The following is a 23,123-nucleotide window of genomic DNA, read 5'->3' as shown; positions in this document are numbered from 1 at the left end:
TACTTTGTTTGATGTCTCTGGGAAAGTTTTAAAGCAGTCTTTCAGTGCCGCTTTCAGAGCGCTCACGTCCGTTCAAGTTCAAGTTCAAGTTCATTTTATTTATATAGCACGTTTTATAACAGCCACCGACTGACCAAAGTGCTTTACAGAACTACAAAATTAAAAGACAATAATACCATGCATAACACAATAAGTACAGCAAAGAGTCGCAAAACAGTGTCAGACTCATCAATAATAGACAGAAATGGCAGTATCAGACTTCGAAAAATAGAAAAACAGCATCCTACTCAAAGGAGAAAAAATAAAAGTAAAACAACCTTATTTATAGGCCAAAGAAAACAAGTGCGTTTTTAAAAGTGACTTGAAAGAGATCACGGAAGGGGCTATCCTCCCTTCTATGGGCAAATTATTCCACAGCCGAGACCCAGCCACAGAAAATGCTCGATCCCCTCTACGTTTAAGTCTGGAGTGCGGGACTAATAACAGATTATTGTCACTTGATCTCAGACTTCTTGATGGGGTATATGGCTGTAGCAGTTTAGATAGGTAACTCGGTGCTTGGTTGCGTAGAGATTTGTACACAAATAAAAGGATTTTAAAATCAATTCTGAGATTAATGGGCAACCAATGAAGAGACCGTAACGGGGAACTGTCTCGTAACGTTGTTTTTCCCTCATAAATGCGAACACGAAAAATAAGACAAAATGAATATTTTGTTCTGTGGAGAGCCAGCCCTTCTTCATCCGGTAGGTATTACTTTTTGTACTTTTGCCACCTAAGCGTTAAAGTTTTTTTGTGTCACGTCCGTGTATTTCCCTCATATTAAACATAAAACGCATGTGTAGACTGATATTTTTCTAATGTCTGGAGTCTGGACTCCTTTATTAAGGAGGATAAACAGACGTTTCAATATATTGGTATTAAATGCATTTTCTGAGAATTTACATTTCAAGTTTTTTTTACCAAATGTCACGTCCATAACGCTGGAATTGCCCAATTTTAAAGAAATTATCCTCAACTAGTTTTGTGGTGTAGTGTAGGTCTACGTATTTTATAATGTTAACTTCAAACAATAGCCTACTAATAGTAATTTAAAGATGTGGTAGCATTGGATCTGGACGGGAAGGATAACGCTGGGAGTTGGAGTGTGTCACGATTCTGCCTTCTCACTCACATTTCGGTTTCATATCGCATATCAGCCATCATTTCTACTAAAGAAAATGACAAAAAATAGTAATGCACAGTCATTTGGATCAGTAATTTTAATCTGATTACTGGTTTGGAAATAGTAACGCGTTATTACTCGTTACTGAAAAAAGTTACCGGCATCACTGCTGGCGAGGGCCCCATTCCTGTCCAGTGACGCAAGATCGGCGGCGTTTGAGGGGCCCCTAATTGGCACGGGGCCCTGGGGCGGCCACACCCAAGCACCCACACTATCTCCGCTACTGCTCAGACTACTACATAAGAATTCAGTTCCTCATAACCCTCCCACCCCGTCATGAAATGGATACTACCAAATTTAATATCACACACACACACACACACACTAAAAGTTAAACACTTAACTCTCCCAGGATACGAGACCCTCCCCCAGGGTCTAGGCTTTGGCGCTGGTTGGCAAAGGGAGAAAGCAGACACCAGTCCAGCGCTCGTGAGGCCTCCGAACTATAGCGGAAACAGAGCACCCCTTGCTGAGAAGCCGCGCCGCACATGCACTCCTATACCCGGTCTTATCTACAGGTTAGCCCGCTAAACTATCTTCGCCGCCGACAGCCCTAAATAGCATACGAACGGCACCCACCCCCCAACCTTGAGTGCAGCTCAGCGTTAGCAACAACACACCGCCTCTCAGTCTCGCTCCCCGTCACTGTGCTCGTCTTTTTATTCCTCGCCCTCTCTTTGAAACTAACCATAATCACTGTCCCAAAGCTCCAGCTCCTTCATGCTCATCAACGGTCAGGTGCGAACACTCACGTAACTCAACCCACTCTTCCCACAAATCCCTCCCCCACACACAACAGTCATAACAATGCATTTATCCAATGTCACTTCATTACAATATGTTTGTATTACGTTAACGTTACAGTAACTTATGTTAGCTGCTGAAACGGAGAAACGTTTATAGCGGCTAAACTGACTATTACTGTACCATATGTTTGGTAACGTTAGAAGGGAAATGTTGATTAATCTTATCGAGAACAGCGTCCAGTTCATCAAAATAAGGACATTTAATGGGGTTTGATCCGGTCTTCTTGTTGTTTTTGAGGCTATCACGGTACTTTCGTCGCAGGTAGTCCAACCTTTCTTTACACTTGGTCCAATCTCCAAAGTCCTGTACAGGAGGACGAGGTCTTTGTGAATATTTTCCCAAACGGTGTGGTTGTGCACCATTTGTTCAAATTGCCTTTGGTAACGTGGTTCACCCCAAACATCGATTAAACAGAGTGTCTCTCCCCGTGTCCAATGTCGGGTTTTCTTCTTAGCACTAGCAGCCATGTTGAGAAACAAGGAAGCAGATGTACGCAAAGCTTTGACGTCATATCCGGGTTCCAGGAGAGCGCGAAGTCAGTAATTTTGAGTAGGCAAGGCAAGGCAAGGCAAGTTTATTTATATAGCACATTTCATACACAATGGCAATTCAAAGTGCTTTACATAGAAGAAATTAAAATAATCAAAACAAATAAGAATAATTAAAACAGTTTAGAATAAAAAAATAAAATAAAGTAATACTGGTCCACCCCTATCTGAGATGGACGAGATTGAGCCGGTTTACGGTGCCACTGGACTTCTAGCCCAGGGACGTACTCTGCTGGGGTGGTGCTACACCAGTAATGTCACCTTTATTTATATAGCGCTTTTTACAATACAGATTGTATCAAAGCGCTTCACAGTGATAACATGAAAACAATATAACAAAAACAATATAACAATATAACAAAGTTTGTTTCTAAAAGAAAATTGCAGCGGGGTGCCCAGCGGGGCCCCCACAGAGCACGCTTCGCGTGCGCTGTCTGCTGCCGTTACGCTCTCAGCGACTTCTTATACTTTTAGCAGTATAACTAACTTACTCCTTCACTCGCCTCATCGGAGTGAAGACTCTCCTGCTCTCCTTCAAAATCTCTTCCAGAGATTATATAAATAAATTAAAAAAAACAAAAAAAACAAAGACAAAACCAGTACAGTAAAAACAGTCGGACAAACAGTGGCACAATGCTCATTCAGTAAATGCATAGCTAAACAGATGTGTTTTGAGTCTGGATTTGAGTAAAATCACAGGCTTCGCTTATCCCGTGCGAATGCGCCACACGAAATTCAGATGTGGTGGGGTAATTTCTAAATCACACGTGGTCCCCAGATAGTACTAATCCCGTGCGAATAGGGCTAAAGACCCTCCCCTAATGGCCCTATTAGGTGCTATCAGGCCCTATCATTATGAGGAGCCTTGCACAAAGAATGAGGAGATTTAAAAAAGAATGGCTTTTAGATTGTTTGGATTTATTTATAACACAACATAATCCAAAGATACACAACAAAGGACAAATCTAAAGACAGAGGCTTGAACAGTCACACAACTTTGTGCCATTCCTGAAACATAGTACATACCTGTCATTTCCAAGGTGTTTGATTTATCATTTTACCATGTTAATGTACAGTCTCCTGTGAATGTTGAAGTCAGCAGGACTCATCAGTGGCATCTGGTCCCTGTAAAAAACAAAACAAATAAACACCTGTGAACATGCTGATATCAAGAGAAACTATAGGGCTGCATGATTTTGGGAATACATTTTAGATTTTTCTGGTTAAAATTATTATTAAATATATAAAAACACCAAGTTTGTTGTGCATTGTTATAGCCTATGTATAGGGCTGCATCAAATAATAACAGATAGATAGCAGGCAGCCTATACATTGTTAAAAAGGAACACTTCAGTAACACTACACTAGACAAAAATATATGGATTATCATATGTTACCTCAAACGTTTCCATTCGTTATGTCTTACCTTAAAAATCGTTCTCATAATCAAATCGTGTTCTTCTAATTCTTCTGAGGTAAATCCAAGGTGCAGACCAAACACTTCCAAACTCGACGAAAAGCAGAGCAGGACTGAAGTCGCTGATTCTTTGTTTAGAGGTGATGATCGAGGGCGGTAACAGCTCTGTGTTCCTCCGCGTGGATTATTTGAATTTGAACAGCTCGCGCGCGTGTGGGTGTGGTCACATTAGAGTTTATGAGGTCGGGCTGAAGAAATTGTACATGTCGTTGCTTTCATATGAATTACTTAAACAGAGAATATTTGTTTTTGATATGATTTACATTATTTAAAAATGGAGACTTCAAGCTTCGTAAAGACATATGTTTCATGTCACAGTGACAAGCATTTTCTGAGTTATAGGTCATTTTCTGTCGCGTTTTAGAATGAACTTCACATTGAGAGAGACGGGAGAACGCGCATAATGTTTATTTTCTTTATTTTATGAAAGACACAACATTTTGTTTTTATTATGAGTGTACACAAATAAAAGAAGACATTTAACAGTTTTGAATGAGGTGTAACACTTATATGTACGATCAAAATCAACTATTTTAGTTTTTTGAGTATTTTGAGTTTGTTTTGCACTGATAAGAAAAAAAGCAAGCAGATCACGCCGGCGTGATTGCCGACCCCAGAGGGTTAACAGTGTTTTTGGACACTTGACCCTTGCGAGAAAGACTTAGCCTCCTCCCAGAAATGTTTTTTTTTAAGTCCTCCTGCAAATATCTAGCCCTGGCCCATATCCCTCAGCCGACCCTAATGCACCTTCTGTCCATAGAGCTTGAAGCTCTTCTAACCACTTGCTTATTTTTCCACGCTTACTTCTTGCCTACTCCCTTCCCCAATTACGGCAGAAAAAAGCTACTCTCTCTTTGAACCCCTCCCACCAATCCCCTTGTAACTGAAACAAACCTTGCAAATTTTTCCATCTAGCCACCATCTAAAGAGTGCAGTACAAAAAGCTTTGTCACTCAAAAAGGAAGTATTGAACCTCCACACACCCCTCCCCCGCTTCTCCCCTCCCATTTCTAACCATACTCCCACCATACAGTGGTCTGAACACCACATGGGTACTTGCATATAATTAAACACCTTGACATGTGATGGCACAAAAATATAATCCAATCGTGCTGCCACCTGTCTGCTGTTTTGCCAAGTGAAATTGGGATCCCGCTCCCTCGCCCCCAGGAAAGTGTCACGTAGCGAGAAGCCTGTTGTCAAATGAGCCAGCAAACTACCTAAAGCAAAGTCACATTAAAATCCCCTCCCAACACTAGAAGCCTGTTAGTGTACAGAATAGCATTCAAGCTATCTAGAAACCCCTCCCTGTCACCCAAATTACTCGGTGCATAAACATTGATAAAGCAAAAAGCAATCTCTCTCCACCTCACATCCACTACCACTATCCTTATTTAATAATGGGAGATTTTAACACAGTTTTTAGTAAATTAGATATGACAGAAGGGATGGTATTCAAAACCGATACAGGGAGAAAAGAATTAAAACTGCTAATGGAAGAAAACAACATGATAGATGTTTGGAGGGAGAGGAATGAAAAGAAAAAGGAGTACTCAAGGAGACAGATGGTGAAGAATTTTATATGCCAAACTAGAATTGATTTTGCTTTAAGCACAAGGAAGTTGGAGAATTGTATAGAGAAAATGCGGTATGAGGAAACAAGTTTTAAGTGATCACAAAATATTTTTTATACAGATAGATTTTAATGCAGTGAAAAGAGGTCCAGGGACATGGATTTTAAACACAGATGTGCTTAAAAATGAGGATTATAAGGCAAAAATAAAAGAAATTATCGAAAAGGGAAAAAAATTGAATGTATGAAGAAGATAAGAGTCAAGTCAAGTCATCCTCATTTATACAGCGCTTAAACCATGTAGATTGTCTCAAAGCAGCTTTACAGAGATAAACATATAATTTAAGGTAACAGAGATTGGTTTGGTTTTATAGCGGTTCTTGAATAATGTTATTTTCCAGCTAAAGTTAATTTTGATTGATTCACTTCCGTTGAAATGATAATTTGTTATTTAATTAGGGGCGCTAAGACGACACCGTTCTCTCTAAACAGACTTTAAACTGAACCTGTGATAAACGCTGACGGCGTTCACATGCACATTAAGAATTGATTCTATAGTTATGTGTGTTTGAGTATATGTGCACAGGTTTGTAATTCCCTACAAACCATGCCTAAACAAACTACTTGTCTTGCCTAAAATTTTGATACAGAATTTTATTTTATTTTATCACTTCGGGGTTGGTACGTGAACCGAAATTTCCACAACGCTTTATCTGTAGAGTGGAATAGGGATCCTCCATAGGGAGAGGCTAGTTGGCACTTCAGGACTGCGTTGTCATCGGTCCAGGCAAAGGTCCTTCGTCAGATCTGGATACGGCCTGGATCCGTCAGGCTGCGGGAAAACCTCGGGATAAACAAAGACACTAAAATTAGCATGGATACCATTCTTCTTATGATGTAGCGAGTACATCAGGATTTAAGGGAAGTGTTCTCGGTTTCGGCTGACCTAATCTATGCAGCCTAACATTGAATTATAGAAGTCTATAATGTATTATGTGAATGCTAGGTCAAAGAGATGTGTTTTAGTCTAGCTTTGAACTGACAGAGTGTGTCTGCTTCCCGGACAATGGTAGGAATACTGTTCCAAAGTTTTGGTGCTAAATAGGAAAAGGATCTACCGCCTGCAGTCGATTTAGATATTCTAGGTATTATCAACTGGCCGGAGTTTTGAGATCGCAATAGACGTGAAGGACTATAATGTTTTAAAAGCTCACTCAAGTACTGCGGAGCTAAGCCATTTAGTGCTTTGTAAGTAATCAACAATATTTTAAAATGTATACGATGTTTAATAGGGAGCCAATGCAGTGTTGACAGAACCGGGCTAATATGGTCATATTTCCTGGTTCTGGTAAGAACTCTAAATAACAATGCTATCAGGTTGTCCGAATGCATGTCGTCATGTATAGTCTAACTTCTGTGCAAACTAAATGTAACATAACATGCTGAAAATGTTGTTTTGCTTTGCTGATTTCATGGCGCTGCTAATTACATATCTTATACCAGACCTCTGGTCGTAAATCAGACTGCATAGACCACACTGTAATTACCTGCACAGACAAAGACCAACCAACCAAACATTGTTGTCTTTGTACCTGTACTCTGACTAATCAACTCAAAGTTAAATCTAATCTAATCTAATCTGCTCTGTCTTTAACAGGAACAGACCTCACCACCTTCTGATTTCGACTCCATGCCATCCACTTCATCTTCTGAGTCATCCTCTGTGTCCCCCCAGCCACCAACCTCACCTGTACACCCATTCTCTTTGTCTACTCAACCACCACCTGTGCCTGCTGTGTGTAGCCCACCATCTTCAGTCCTTGCCGAGTCACCTGTGTCCAGAGTGGGGTCTAAACGGAAGAGGAACCAGGATGACTGGCTAATAAAGCAGATGACGCAGCTGGACGAACGCCGCATGGACCTTCAAGAAAAGCTGGTGCAGGACACCAGCGACGAGTGTAGCCGATTTGGCTAGACAGTGGCTGATCTGCTGCGAAGAGTGCCAGAGGGCTGCAGGGCTGATGTTATGTTTAATGTTCACAAGATGTTGTATGAGAGCAGAGAGCAAGACTGAACATTTGTATCCTCGTACTGATTCAGTGCACTTTTGTTAATATTTGTAAATAGTTAATTTTCAGTTAACTTATATTGTGTTTTATATTGTGTTGCTTGTGCCTATTACTCTTATATTTTTTATTGTACTTAAACCTTTTCCCTTTGTTCTTGGCGCTTTTTTACTCTTTGCACATTATTAGATCAACGTTTGTTTTGAAAAAAAGTTTATTTATTTACAATACAACGTTCACTGTACATCACGGATATACAGTAATTAACCAAGTCTGCCACGGGACACTACATTATCCTGCCATGGCACAGTTCCATGTGGAGATTAAATAAAAGCCTTCAACTGTTCACAAGATTGTTGTTTATTTACAATACAATGTTCACGGTACCTTCAAGTGTTCACAAGATGTTGTATGAGACTGAACATTTGCACCCTCGTACTGATAATTATAATACACTTATAAAGAAAGTAAATAAAGAATTAAACTAAAAATATGGATGGATATTAATATAAATTATCTTTGAATTTAAATAAAACGCAGAAATATTAAGTATTGATGGTGATGCATTAGAAATAGTGTCAGAAATTAAATTATTGGGTACAACTATTGATTGTAAATTAAGCTGGAAACCACACACCAGATACATACAAGGTAAAGTATCTAAAAGTATTTCTATAATTAATAAAGTTAAATGTCTTGGAATATAATGCACTATATAATGTATATTGTATTGTTCACTGGTTTTGCCCTATTTAACTTAATGTATAGAAATTTAGGGCAATAATTATAAAAGGTCACTACATACCCTCTTCTTACTCCAAAAACGAGCAGTTAGAATTATACACAAGGTGGGATATTTTGATCACACAAACATATTTCTGCAATCTAAAATTTTAAATCTTTTTGATCTAGTTGATTTTTATACTGCTCAATTCTTGTATAAAGCCCACAAAAAGATATGCATATGCATGTATATGGGTGATAAACTGTGTTGTTTTTTATTTTTATTTCATTGTTAATATATATGTATATATTTATATATTCTTTTCTTTCTTTTTTGCTCGAAATAAACTTCAATCAATCAATAAACCAACGTTTGTTTTGAAACAAAGTTTGTTGTTTATTTACAATACTGTATTATCCATGATGTAACCGTGAACATTGTAACTAACCAAGTCTGCCACGGGACACTACATTATCCTGCCATGGCACAGTTCCATGTGCAGACTGAAAAAAAGCCTTCAAGTCATTCCGAACAGCTATGCCAGCTCGGGTGGAACGGGCCCTGGACATCCGTGTTGGTTCTATGGGACAAAGTTTGTGTCGTCTGCCACCATTCTTCGCCACTCTCCAGGCTGCACAGTCCCTTCAGAGTCACAGTCTGTAAAATGTGGTGGTACATATCGGCTCTCTGGGGTGTTCACTTCGTCTGTGTAGGTGAGGTAGTTGTGCAGGACAACACACGCTTTAACAACACTCACAGCTTTGTCTGGATGGAACTCAATTGGTCCACCGTGCACCCATGATGCCAAAGGCATTTTCAATCACCCGTCTTGCTCTGGAGTGGCGGTAATTGTATATTTCCTTGTCCCTGGTCATGTTCCCCCCTGTTTCAGAAAACACAGAGTATTAATCACTGTAGCACAATCATAGGCATAACAAACATGTTATGAAGACACAATGTAGGCCTACTATGTTTTAATTAATTTCATTTACATACCTGGAAAGGGACGCATGAGATTGCAGTGTAGGGGGAAGGCAGCATCAGCAACGATAAAGTGGGGGATTTAGACTCTGGTCCCAGGCAGTTCAGCTGGTCGGGGCAGATTCAACTGGTGGTCCAGCAGCATCGACCCAAATCTACTCGCTTTGAAAACGCCACCATCGCTTTCCCGTCCATATCCTCCCACGTCCACCATCGTGAACCGATACCTGGCATCACAGGTTGCCATGAGAACAATGGAGTGATTCCCCTTGTAATTAAAATAGTCACTCCCTGCGCCCACATAGCAAACAGACTTGGCCCAAATGTGGCCTCAAAATGGCACTGCTGGCGTGTTGCCGGCACTGGCATGCATCATGTCAGCCAACTCTGGGCCATGCGTGGCAATGATGGCACTGCATGCATGACGGCAAACAACATTTGGGCCGATTGTGGATGGGAGGTGTGTGGCCCAGATCATGTCAGCCAACTCTGGGCCATGCGTGGCAATGATGGCACTGCATGCATGACGGCAGACAACATTTGGGCCGATTGTGGATGGGAGGTGTGTGGCCCAGATCAGTTTAGCGATTATGGCCCAGATCAGTGTAGCGATTATGGGCCTTTGTGTACTGGACAGTTATAAGTATTTAGGGCTGCTAGGCATATTAGTTTTCAGCAATGTTCACAAAATTCAATAATCATTAAACAATTCCCAAATCCATTTGACCTGAACAAAATATACATTTTCCTAACATGATAATTGATTTTTTTTTTTTAAATAAATTTATAGTTTAAAGAAAAAAGAATTCACATACAAAATAGTCATCATTTTCCATACTTTTTAGTTTAAGCACCACAAAATCATGTTAAAAACGTACTATATATATATATAGCAGTTTATTTAAAAACGTTTGAAAAAAAATATCATTTAAAAAATGTTTATTTTGGCGCGATCTCCACGGTAACAGCAGCTTTTCTGGTTGGTGAATGAGGTTCACGTGATGTATGCGTCGTTTGAAATTTCTCCCGCTGAAGGGTGAAGAAGTCTGTCACTGTCAGACAACTGCTGTTCAGGTAAGTGAAGTTCGTCGCTCTCTTTCTTTGTGCTTTTTTAAATACCAGAATTCAAACTCGGATGTCACTTTGTTCTTTATTGAAGTGAACTTTTGCTTATATGGTAGCGGATCCACTGCCCCTTGAGAATGCGAGTACAGACTGACGCGACCGGTGCGATGTAATGTAAGTTAATGCTGTTAAAATGATAGGACAAATCACAGCGAAATCAGCAACAAACAACAGTAATTGACTTTTAAAGCTCAAAGTGATTCAATGGTTGTATAATCAGATTTAATTATATCTAAATCTAATCTGTGACTTTGATAATCAGGAGGATATGTCTGCTATTTTATGTGTGTGTGTGTATGTCTGTTCTTGTTTTTTAAAGGAAGTTCAAACAAAACTGAAAATGTACTCATCATTTTCTCTTAAGATTGGATGAGTTGGTTTCTTTTGATGAACACAAAGAACACATTTTGAGGAATGTTGGTGACCAGACAGGTAACTGGAATGTAACATTAAATTGGAAAGTGGTTCTCTACTGATTAAACATTTATTTTTTTAATCTCTGCTGTGTTCAACAGAAGGAAGAAACTCATACAGGCATCGTACAAGTGGAGGTGAGGAAATGTTGACAGAATTTACATTTTTGGTTTAACTATTCCTTTAGTGGATAATTGCCGTTTTATTTTAACAGTTAATAAATTAAAAGTTAATTCACAGATAAGCATGTGTTTACACCACAGTTTTCATATCTAAACATTTTTAAGGTTTTTGTTTGCTAAAAAGGTTTTGTTTGTCAAAATACTGTTGTCATACTGTTGTGAGTTTGACAACAGTATTTTGACAGTCATTCAATAGTGCCACATTATAAGCAACCATTTCCTGTATAAAATGTAACCAAAGCAACCTTATTTTATTTTGTTACCTACATTTATTTACAGGTGGATTAATGTTGGTATATGTATTTATTAATTTTGTATTAATTTAATATTTTGTCTTTTAGCTGCTGTGAGAAAAAAATCGTCTGACACAACATGCTCCCGATCAGGAGATAGAAGCAACTATACAAGATGGCTTCAGCTTGCTCCTGATAGAGATGGAGGAAGGAGAGAGCGCTTGAGGAGAAAAGAGGGGCTGCAGAGCTGGACTTCACTTCCTAAGAACAATTTTTTTCTCCCTCACACATACAAAAATTCCGATGTGTAAATTTGTTTTAAGTAATTGTTTTAATTTGCTCTATGTTTGTTGAGAGTAAAATTACATTATAATATGGTTACATTTCAGTGCTAGATTCATTCATAGATTAATTTAGTTAGAATTGGAAAATTTTGTATACTTGGCTGTTCAGGCAACTAAAATAGTAGTCACACAACTCTAGCTGTATTACTACAATATTACTACAATAAGTAAGCTACTGTTTAAAGGAACACTCCACCGTTTTTTCATATTAAACTTTTTATTTTTTTTTATTAAACAGACCATTAATATATTAAACAGACCATTAAACTATGTTATTGCCTTATAACATATAATGGATAACTATAATGTATGGCAGAATAGCACTTGATAGCACTTCAACTCGGTGCAGTAATATCATCACTCATAATCCTCTCCCGATGATATAGTTATATTACTGCGCCGAGTCCAAGTGCTATTCCGCCATACATTATTATCCATTTTTCCCGCTTAGAAAAGCGCCATGTTTTATTTTGTTTCACCATACTTGGTCGTGTAACTGTATTTAAATAGGGAAAACGTGGAGGTGTTTGGTCGCTTCTAACTTCATCTATGTTTGGATCCTAATCAATGAACTGGGCTAAGCTAAGTGCTATCAAAGTGTTGCCGCGCGCCAGAGCGATTGAGTGCCACACTGAGACGAGAGAGGTATGTATCAACTCGTCTTAGTTAAGGGAATAACATAGTTTAATATGAAAAAACGGTGGAGTGTTCCTTTAAGACAGACCAGAACATTTTGAAATTAAATGCACTTTGAGGTAATAGGATGTTGCGCTTTGAATGTACAAAAAAAAAATAGCCTACACACAGTTACATAATTCTAGATGTGAATTTTCATTATTATTAAATGTTTTGGCTTGTGCATTACTACAATAAGTAACTGTTAAAGACAGACAAGAACATTTTGAAATTAAATGCACTTTTTTGAGGTGCTAATAAGATGTTATGCTTTAAATGTACTAAAATAGCCTTCACACAGTTACACAATTCTAGATGTAATTTAAAAATGTATTTTTGGCGTGTACGTTATTGTTAAATAAAGCAATTTTCAGAATTGAATTTTCCTGTGACTTATTTGTTCATATGGTTTGGTAAGATTAGGCTGGGTTATGGCTCAGTTTTGGGGTTTCTGGTGTTGATAAGGTTAACTTATGGCTGAGACTTGGTACCAAAAATAAAACCTGTTTTGGTCCTATTCAGGGCCAGTTATGGCCCATGTGTGACTCTTGTCCTTAATCCAGTTCTGGGCCACTTCAGGGCCAGTTAAGGGTTAACTGGCTGAGATTCGGGCCAGTTATGGCCCATGTGTGACCCTTGTCTTTAATCCAGTTCTGGGCCACTTCAGGGCCAGTTAAGGGTGATTAACTGGCTGAGATTCGGGCCGGTTATGGCCCATGTGTGACCCATGTCTTTAATCCAGTTCTGGGCCACTTCAGGGCCAGTTAAGGGTGATTAACTGGCTGAGATTCGGGCCGGTTGTGGCCCATGTGTGACCCTTGTCTTTAATCCAGTTCTGGGCCACTTCAGTACCGTCATTCTTTGCGGTACTTGGGCCGAGGGAAAAGTGATTGTGTGGCCCGGAGCTGGGCCAGAAAACATTTGCTATGTGGGCGTTTGGTGGTGCCTTGATGTTAACATGTTTCCCGTCGAGGCTTCCAACGCAGTTTGGGTAGTTCCAAAGTCGCCAAAAATCTGAAGCAATAGCTTCCCACTGGCTGGTTGAAGGGCAGGGCAAAAATTCGGGCTGCAGCGCAGTCCACAGCGCTTTGCAGACCTCCGATACTATGCGGGACACCGTGGTCGCACCCATTTTGTAGCCCAACCCGGTGATCTGTTGGTTTGCACCTGAAGATAAAATCTTTAAAGTCACTGCCAGTCTCTGAGCGAGGTCAATAGGCATACTGTGTGTACTCTGATGCTGTATTAACGGGTTTAAACGATGAGCAAGATCGTCAAATCGACCTTTCGACATCCGAAAATACTTAAAGTGCATTTCTTCGTCCAAGTCCCTCAGCGGTCGAACAACCGTAACAAATTCGCCAATCCTTTCCCTGTCTTCGTGCACTGGTCGTACAGACCACCTTCGCTGACGTCTTCTCTTTCTTCTACGATTAAACATTTGCAATAAAATCATTTGTTGTTCAACGTCTATTAGCTCCAGCTGCAACAACATTCTCTCTCTTTCGCTCGCCATTGTCGGAAATGAAAAAGCGGAACCGGCGCACGGAACCAAAACAAACTAGCAAAGAGATTCGCGAACCACACACCCCCCAATTAATCTAACTCCAATTGAGTTTACAATGTCTTTAAATGCCAATCCCAATGCATCTTTTTCATTATCTACATGTATATTAAAATCACCAACAATTAGTACTTTATCTGCAGCCAATACTAATTCTGATAGAAAGTCAGCAAATTCTTTGATAAAATCTTTATGGTGCCCTGGTGGCCTGTATACAGTAGCCAGCACAAATCTCAAACGTGATTTATCGTTCACACTAGATAGTGTTACATTAAGAACCAACACTTCAAAAGAAGTATATTTAAAACTTGATTTCTTAGTGGTTTTGAAAATATTACTATAAATTACAGCAACACCTCCCCCTTTGCCTTTCAGACGAGGTTCATGTTTATAACTGTAATCTTGTGGGGTTGACTCATTTAAAATAATGTAATCGTTTGGTTTTAGCCAGGTTTCTGTCAAACACAGCACATCTAGATTATAATCTGAAATCATATCATTAACTATGAGTGATTTTGGAGTAAGGGGTCGAATATTCAGCAACCCAAGCTTTATCATTTGCTCATCTGTATTATATCTGTTTTTTATTTGTTGAACATCAATTCAATTTTTAACCTGATGTTTTTTGTATTTCCAAATTCGGGGAACAGACACAGTCTCATTGTGATGATATCTAGGTGAAAGAGGCTCTATGTGATGGGATTTATCTGACCTTGGTGACGCGAGGCCGCTAGCAGACGGTCGGTTTAGCCAGTCTGTCTGCTTCCTGACCTGAGCCCCAGATTGTCATGTTTGAGCTCTAAGACTATGAGCCAAATTACTAGAGAGAAGAGCAGCACCAGCCCAGGAGGGATGAATACCATCTCTTTTTAACAGGTCAGGCTTGCCCCAAAAACTTTTCCAATTGTCTATGAATTCTACATTATTATGCGAAAAAATAGTTCCACTATAGCAAATAACACGGATTGAAATCATACATTGCGCCGATATATTTGTTTTTAATCATCAACGAACACCAATAACCACTCGGTGAGTTGCAGTTTTGAAAACGAACATTAATGGTTGTTTTAAGAACATGTTTGTGCATGCCGGTAGACAGCCACTCTGAAGCGGTCAAAGGCGATTCTTAAAGGGGTCATATAATGGTACATGCACTTTTTCAAGTTGATTGTACTGAAATGTGTGTTGGCAGTGCCTGTACACAACCATCATATAATGATAAAAATCCATCCAGTGGTTTTGTTTTAATCTCCTTATATGTTTTCTCCTGCCTCAAATCGAGCCGTTCGACCGTGTGACGTCACACGGTCGGACGCCCCTCCCGCGATTGTTGATTGATAGGCGCGTTTCAACACAGACCCGCCCTCGCTCGTGAGCGAGCTGTCAATCATAGTCCACGCCGACCGGCGCGCTCATTGTTGATATGCTGGAGCACTGTCTGTGAGCAGAATGGCGTCTAAGCGATTGTGGTGTTCTGTTCTTGGGTGTAATAACGAACACAGCAGTCATTTTAATGTTCCTAAATCCGAACCGCTGAAGACGCAGTGGCTGAGTTTGTTTTCGAAGGGAATATTCCCCACGAGCAACGTCAATGCTTTCATATTTGCGCGAATCATTTCACACACCAGACTGCTTTATAAACGAGGATCAGTATAAAGCTGGTTTTGCTAAGCAGCTGCTCATGAATAAAGAATCGGTACCAGATATTCGTGTTCCTGCTGAACCTCTAGAACAACTGAAGTGAGTGTAACGTTTTATTAAACTTTATATTAATATTTATATCTTTGCAAATCGCTTCACGATGAATGAGTCTAAGGTCTACACTCAGGGTACATTACTGCATGTTTTCTATGTACGACGTTCTCCATATAATTCATAATCCCACGTTTATAATGAACAACACGTTATGGTATTGTGTTACAAACGTGTACGCACAGAACAGAGAGGCGGGGTGAGCAAAGCTCATGATCATTTAAAGTCATATGCACTGAAACGGCGTGCTGAAAACAGAGCTGTTTTTGACCAGGTAAAATAAGTGTTTTCTTACAATACTAATGAGAATTTTTAATTAAAGTATATTACAAACTTTTAATTTAGACCCTAAAGAATCATATTAGCTTGTACAAAAATGGCATTATATGACCCCTTTAAAGAGTCAAAAAGTCGAGACAGGACCCATCGTCAAAATTTCTGTGTCCACCACTCTAGTTCATCCAAAACAAACTAAAAAATAGACTCAAAGTGCTAAATACCGGAATTACCCTTTAAGAAGCAAAGCAAAAATACATATAGAGGGAATAAATAAAGATATATTAGGAACAACTTTTTAGTACAGAAGGCGAAAAAGAACAGGAGAAAGAGTTACTGGGACAACTAAAGACAAGAGTAGCAGAAGACGACAAAAAAGAGTGCGATCAAGAAACTATGGAAGAAGAGATAGAAAAAGTAATAAGTGACCTGAATAGAAAGAAAAGCTCAGGAATATACGGTTTGGGTATGAATTTTATGTAGCTTTTAAAGGTATTTTAAGTAATATTTTAAAAGAGGTATATGAGGAAACTTTTAAGAAGGGTGAAATGAATCAATGGGGATAGGATTAATGAAGTTGGTATATAAAAGGAAAGGAGAAAGAACGGACTTGAAAAATCACAGACCGATTACAATGCTGAATACAGACCTAAACAACTTAGCAAAAATACTAGCAAACAGACTGAAGAGAGTGATGCCAAACTAAATAAATACAAATCAAGCATATGGGGTCAGAGGGGGGGTCAGAGGGAGGGACATCAAGTAGCATAAGAGATATTATTAGATACATGAAAGAAAAAAAGAAAAATGGATATGTGATTAGTCTTGATTTTGAAAAGGCATTTGACAGGGTTGAACATGAGTATTTATTTGAAATTTTAAAAGGGTTTTGGGTTCGGGAGGAATTTTTTCAGTGGATTAAAGTTTTATATAAAGGTGCAATAACTAAGATCAAATGCAAAGGGTTTTTAACAGAGTGTTTTAAAACAACAAGATCTATAATGCCCCTTGTCAGCACTTTTATACTCACTTGTAGCGGAACCACTAGGGCTTGCTATAAAAAGAGAAAATAAGAGGAGTAGAAATTGAAGAAAGTAAGAAAGAGGGAGAAATATTCCAATATGCCGATGACACAACAGTAATAGTTAATGGAGTTGAGAGTGTGAAATTAGCCATGCAAGAAGTACAAAAGTTTTGTAAGGCATCAGGAGGGAAAATAAATTGAGATTTGGGGAAGTGCCGGTTTTAACAAATGATTTTACCTTTCAGGAAGTGGAAGAAATATGTATTTTAGGTATTTTAATGGGGAAAGAGGAAAAAAGAATAATGGAAACAATGTGGAAGGAGTTCATGGGTGGAATAGAAAGGAGATTGAATTTTTGGAAGATGAGGGCTCTCTCTTTGAAAGGAAAAGTTTTAACTCTGAATTTTTTAATGGTATCTAAACTTTGGTATGTTTTATATGTTTTACCTATGTCGTTGTGGGTTGAGAAAAGGGTGACTTTTTATTTAACTTCCTGTGGGATGGAAAACCACCAAGAATAGCCTATAATACATGAATAGGGTCTGGGATGAAGGAGGGTTGGGACTAGTGGACATTGAGCAAAAGAAAAACAGTCTAAGAGTAAAAGTTATGAAAAGATATTTGGATGAAAAAAACAGAGCAGAGTGGAAGATATTAATGAAATACTATTTGACCAAATGCGGGAATTTTAATTTGGGAGACAATATTTTATGGATAAAAGTGAAAAATTGGATGATGGGGGAATGCCAGACTTTTATAAAGAAATACTGAGTGCATGGGGAAACATTTTAACTGAAGTACAATATAAACCACCAGGGAGGGAGAACATTTTAAATCAGCCTTTATTCCTCAACAACAGTATTTTAAACCAAGGGAAAGTTGTGTTTTTAAAAAAGTGGTTGGAAGTACAGTAGGAAAAACAAAGATGAGGGATGTTTTGAATAAATTTAAAGAAGGCTTTTCACCCACACAGTACTGTCACGGGTCAGGGTGTGTCACCGGCCCCTCTCTCTTGTTTGTTTTTGTCCTGTCATTTCTGCAGCTCGTGATGGTGGCAATTAGCACAATCTCGAGCTGATCTTCCCCACCTGTCGCTCGTTTCCTCTACCCTTTATATTCCCAGCTGTGTCTACTAGTGTTGTCAGTGATTTTTTTATGTCGCGTGTGCTTTCCTGGTCTGTTTGTTTTGCTTTCCGGTGATCTGTGTTCAGGAAGCCTAGACGTGGGGATTGGTGCAGGACTGTTCGCCTGCTGGACCCAGTTCTCGTCTTTTGCTGGATATTCCTGGGCTCTCTCTGTCTGTCGGTGATCTCCTCTTCTCTACACGCCCGTATGTGTGCGGGCTGTTCTCACAGGAACCACCTATCGGAGAGGCTTCACATTTATTCACTGTGTCACTGAACTTTATATTGTTCACAAAGTTTTCTAATAAACTTTTCACTTCTCATCACTGCATTTGCGTCCTCCTCATCTCTATACTCCAGACCTCACGACAAGTACATAGTGGCGGAGGCAAAGGAGGATTATAACAAACAAGATATAATAAAAAAGTATGAAATGATAAAAAAAGCAATACCAAATGATTGGTTACAGTGAATACAACAAATGGAAGAAGGACAAAAAGAAATGGAGATATATGTGAGGACAGGGGAGAAATTGCACAATTTCAAAGCATGTACTGTAAAGGGGTTTTATTGTTATTTTAGGAATCCAGTTTTTACGAAACCTACTGTTAATGAATATTGGTTACAACATTTTAGAGATTTGAAAGAAGAGAGTGTGGACAAATATGAAAGGGGTGATGGTGGAAACAAACCTGAAAAGCTTGGAGTATTTAACAATTTTTGCAGAACTGAAACTTAATAAAATTGGAATGGAGGAGAATGCAATATGCAAAGTTTGTCAGAAGGAGGATGAAGGAGTTTTATGAAAAATATAAATGCCTAATTAATGATCTAAGAAGGGATGAGAGTGGGCAAGAAATGGAGTGGAACAGAGTGGTAATGCTTGGTTGGAATGTGAAGTGTAAAAATAAAAAAGTGTTAAATCTGTTCTTAATGTTGATCAAAAGTGCAATATGGAAAAGGGGAACTGTGGCAAAGAAGGAGAAAAAAGTAATTGATGTATGGTGTGTTTTCAAAAGAAAGACAGAAAATACATAGAAATGCTGTAAATATATTTTAAAACAAAACAAGCTGGATGATTTCTTCAGAGTGTTCACAAATGGAGAGTATGACGTTTTAAACAAGCTTAAAGCTGCAGTAGGGAGTTTTGAGAAAACGTTGACTTAGCCTGAAAATTTGAACAAGCACAACTTACAGGTCCCACCCCCTTGCTCTCTGCTGCGCTAAAACCCTCCCTCCACAGCTCCTCCTCCACAGCGGAGCCCGTCGTGAACGCGGAGGCTAGTAAACAGGGCCACCCATAACGGCGGATAAAAAGTTATATAGCACATTGACTAATAGGGACTAAACGTCAATAATATGCTTTACATTGACTATGGCCTGCCAATACTTTGACTACAAACTTGGTCCTCAAATCATTATGTATTTTCCAATAGCCTACATGTAACTTTATAACGTTGCACTCTTTCTATAAGTAATAAATAGCTAGTAAGATAACGTTAATATAACGGTAACTAACGTTACAGTATGTAAGTAATTATTCTAGCGATATATAATGCTAGATAAGGTGTGCTAGTACATTATTTCAGCAACATGACAAGCCAGTGAATTAGCAGGTTTCAATTGTTGCTTAGCAGAGTGCGTGACATTTTATCTACATGTTATGCGGCTAGAGTTTTGACACCGAATCAATGGGCTCTGTGTAATTCTTTCTTTTTCGCTTGTTTATCGTCATCAGTCTTTTTCCTTTTACCTCTTTGTTTTATGAGCAGGTGTCACTCGAGAATTGGCAGTTTAGGTTGTTTCTCCGTCATAAGCACAGCTGCAGCACGCCGGCAATCTTGAGTTTGAACGACGGCTCGCGCTCCGGCGCTCGCGCTGTGCAAGAGAGGGGTGTGATCAGCGCGGACACAAGCGTGATTGACAGTGCTAAGACATGCCTCCTGGCTCTGATTGGTTGTTTCTGACCGGGAGCGTGTATTTCTTGCAAATGGCAATAGGACCACTGGGAGGAGCCAGAGGAGCTTGATTTTTACACAGATTATCTGTCTCATATTCTACTGTCAGGACATAATGACAGTTTTAGCAAATATATGTTTTCAAAAGTTACCTACAGGAGCTTTAATTAGATATTGCCAATGCAGGAATGATTGATATGTATGATTGTTTCTATATTTATTTTCTTTCTTTTTTTTTTTTTTGCGATGTGATGTGATGTAAAAAAACGTGATTTTAATATGCGAGAGACGTAAAATGTGATCATTTTCAATTAAAAATAAACAAATAAATAAAACACGTCTCGTCTGATCTCGGAAGCCAAGCAGGGTCGGGCCTGGTTAGTATTTGGATGGGAGACCGCCTGGGAATACCAGGTGCTGTAAGGTGCTTTTTAGTTTAAGAAAAAAAAAAAACTCGCTGAGTCCCTGAGCTTCTTCAAAAAGCCTGAAATAGTCTCTAAGTTTCTTCAGAAAGCCTGAAAGAGTCTCTGTGTTTCTTCAAAAAGCCCATTTTTGGCAGCAGATTTCGCTTACGGCCATACCACCTTGAGCACGCTCGATCTCGTCTGATCTCGGAAGCTAAGCAGGGTCGGGCCTGGTTAGTACTTGGATGGGAGACCGCCTGGGAATACCAGGTGCTGTAAGCTTTTTTTTTTTTTTACCCTCTGGGGACCAGAGTGTTTTTGGGGCCCTTGGGATGTTTTGACATGCACTGACATTTGTGCTTTTTTCAGTTATTTATAAACATGTTAATGGCAAAGGTGTAAATTCACTCTATATAGCACAAACTTGGCTACCATGATATCTGAGCAACATGTATGTACATGTTTGTATTTTTAATAGAATAATGTTTATGCGTGGTTATTGAAAAAAATAAAAATGAAAGTTGCTGAAATAAGACCACAAAACACATATTGATTATTTCTTCACAAGACTTTTGAAAATTGTATCACATAGCCTAGAATATTTGCTCCAAAACTATGTGAGAATCATCCTGACTACTCATTCAGATAAGTCAATAAAGTCTTTTACATTTTTAATGACGTGTTTTGTTTGAGAAAGCTTTATGCAGGAGGCGTGATCTCTCATTAATATGTGTGGCATTCCACACCTGAGAAAGACAAAGACCCTCCCCATAATGGCCCTATTAGGTGCTATCAGGCCATATCATTACAGGAGCCTTGCACAAAGAATGAGGAGATTTAAAAAAGAATGGCTTTTAGATTGTTTGGATTTATATAAGGAAAATACAGGGTGCATACGTCTGGACACTTCTATCACACAGCCTTCACCATATAGACATGGTTTTATTTCAGTTCAAAGTTCAAAGTTAGAGTTGGAAACATCTTGAAAAGAAAATTGTCTTTCTCCATAAATGTCTTAGTTTGATCATACATATTTCAAAGTTGAGGATTCATTATTTTGATATAGCTTGAACAAACACTATAACATCTTAGTTGATTAGTTTATTGACAAAACATACTATATATTTAACATATGAGCAGAAACTCCTAAAAAAAGCTTATTTGATGTCTATTTTAGAGTAAAAACTTTATCCAAAACGAGTCAACAAAATGTTGTCTGTTATTTAGTCTGTAACAGTGCGTATCTGTGCGTTCATTCATTCATTCATTCACACACACACAAACATGATTCACATTTAACAGTATGCTATTTTTCCGTTTACAGACACTACGTTATTCTATATCGCGATTAGAACAAAAAACACTTACTTCTCAGCTGAATCTGTTCATCCTCGAAGTGAAAATAAACCCAGTGGTAAATGTCCCAGGATTGTTCCTCATATAGCCGCGCAAGACGACAGTAGATTAATCTGACTAAAAAATAATGTGTGTTTTCAGAGTTTATGGGTGTTAACGCGTCTCAATGTGTTGCTTCACATATTTGCGTTTGAATAGCGCGTGCTCTCCGTGGGCGTGTCACATTACCAGAGATAATCAGCTGAGAGAACGATAATGAGACGGGCTGACACGTCTCTCTTTTTATATAGATGACATAAACGGAGAATAATAATTTTAGTTTTGAATCGGATCATTTAAAAGTACAAACTCAAATGATTTAAAAGATATATTGCTTATGGCTGGGTGAATAGTTTTAGCTGAGTTGTGTTGAAGATTAGAGACGTGCTCCAGAAAAAAAGTTCACGGTGACCGAGAGGCAGAACGCACACCCTGTTTATTTTCTTTATTTTACAGAAGCACAATATTTTATTTCGATTGTATGTGGGCACATAAAAAAGTAGACATTTAACAGATTATTTTCTCATATTTCTTAACTCTATATGAACAGAAATGATGGTAGTACTTTAAGTCTATTTTTCTGCTATGTGAAAAAAAACGAGCAAAACGCGCCCGCGCGTTTCTGGTCCCCAGAAGGGTTAAAGCACGCTAGAGGGAGTTAGTGAGCTACAGGAAGTGAGGTCGCCATAGAAGGGTGAAGAAGGTTCACCCAAACGTGTGTGTTATATTTGTGTTTATTTGGATCGAAATAAGTATTTTTGGAGTACTTTTTTGTTATTTTGTTACTTGTGGAGGATCTTTTCAGTTTTTAGTTTTTGAGAAATGGACGGGATAACTGCAACAGACGTGGACTTGGCAAGAGGAACACATCGGCAAACAGAAACCGGACTGGAAAAAAGACAAAGAGAAAGGATGGCCCTGAAAAGAGATACAAAAGATCCTACACCAAAGAAGAAACGGTGGTAGTTGATTTGGCGGAGGTGCAAGAAGGAAAAGCAGAGGACATAATTCAAGCATTGAAAGAAAAGATGGACGTGACAAGCATACTAGCGGTAAGACCCAAAATTATGAAAGTATACGAAATTACATTCGAAAAGGAAGAAGATATTGAAAAGCTGGATGAAGGATTGATGATTAAAGGAAAGATGTGTGAAATCAAAAAGTTAAATAACAAAGAATTTGTAGTCTCTTTCATGCATCTGCCTGCATACCTGGATGATGGAGAGATTCTACAGAAGCTGGATGGGGGGTA

At 38.8% G+C, this 23,123-nt stretch overlaps 1 non-coding gene across 1 annotated transcript; it reads left to right on the top strand.

Moving 5' to 3' along the window:
• Window positions 1–20,639: 20,639 nt before the first annotated feature.
• LOC130095181 (5S ribosomal RNA) lies at window positions 20,640–20,758 on the top strand. The gene has a single exon (XR_008808056.1). It is a non-coding gene; the product is annotated as a 5S ribosomal RNA (ribosomal RNA).
• Window positions 20,759–23,123: the final 2,365 nt, after the last annotated feature.

The sequence above is a fragment of the Rhinichthys klamathensis genome, unplaced genomic scaffold (genome assembly GCF_029890125.1).
Source record: "Rhinichthys klamathensis goyatoka isolate OS25496 unplaced genomic scaffold, OSU_Roscu_1.1 h1tg000010l_1, whole genome shotgun sequence".
Lineage (NCBI taxonomy): Eukaryota > Metazoa > Chordata > Actinopteri > Cypriniformes > Leuciscidae > Rhinichthys > Rhinichthys klamathensis.
This window is presented reverse-complemented; position numbering and strand designations above follow the sequence as displayed.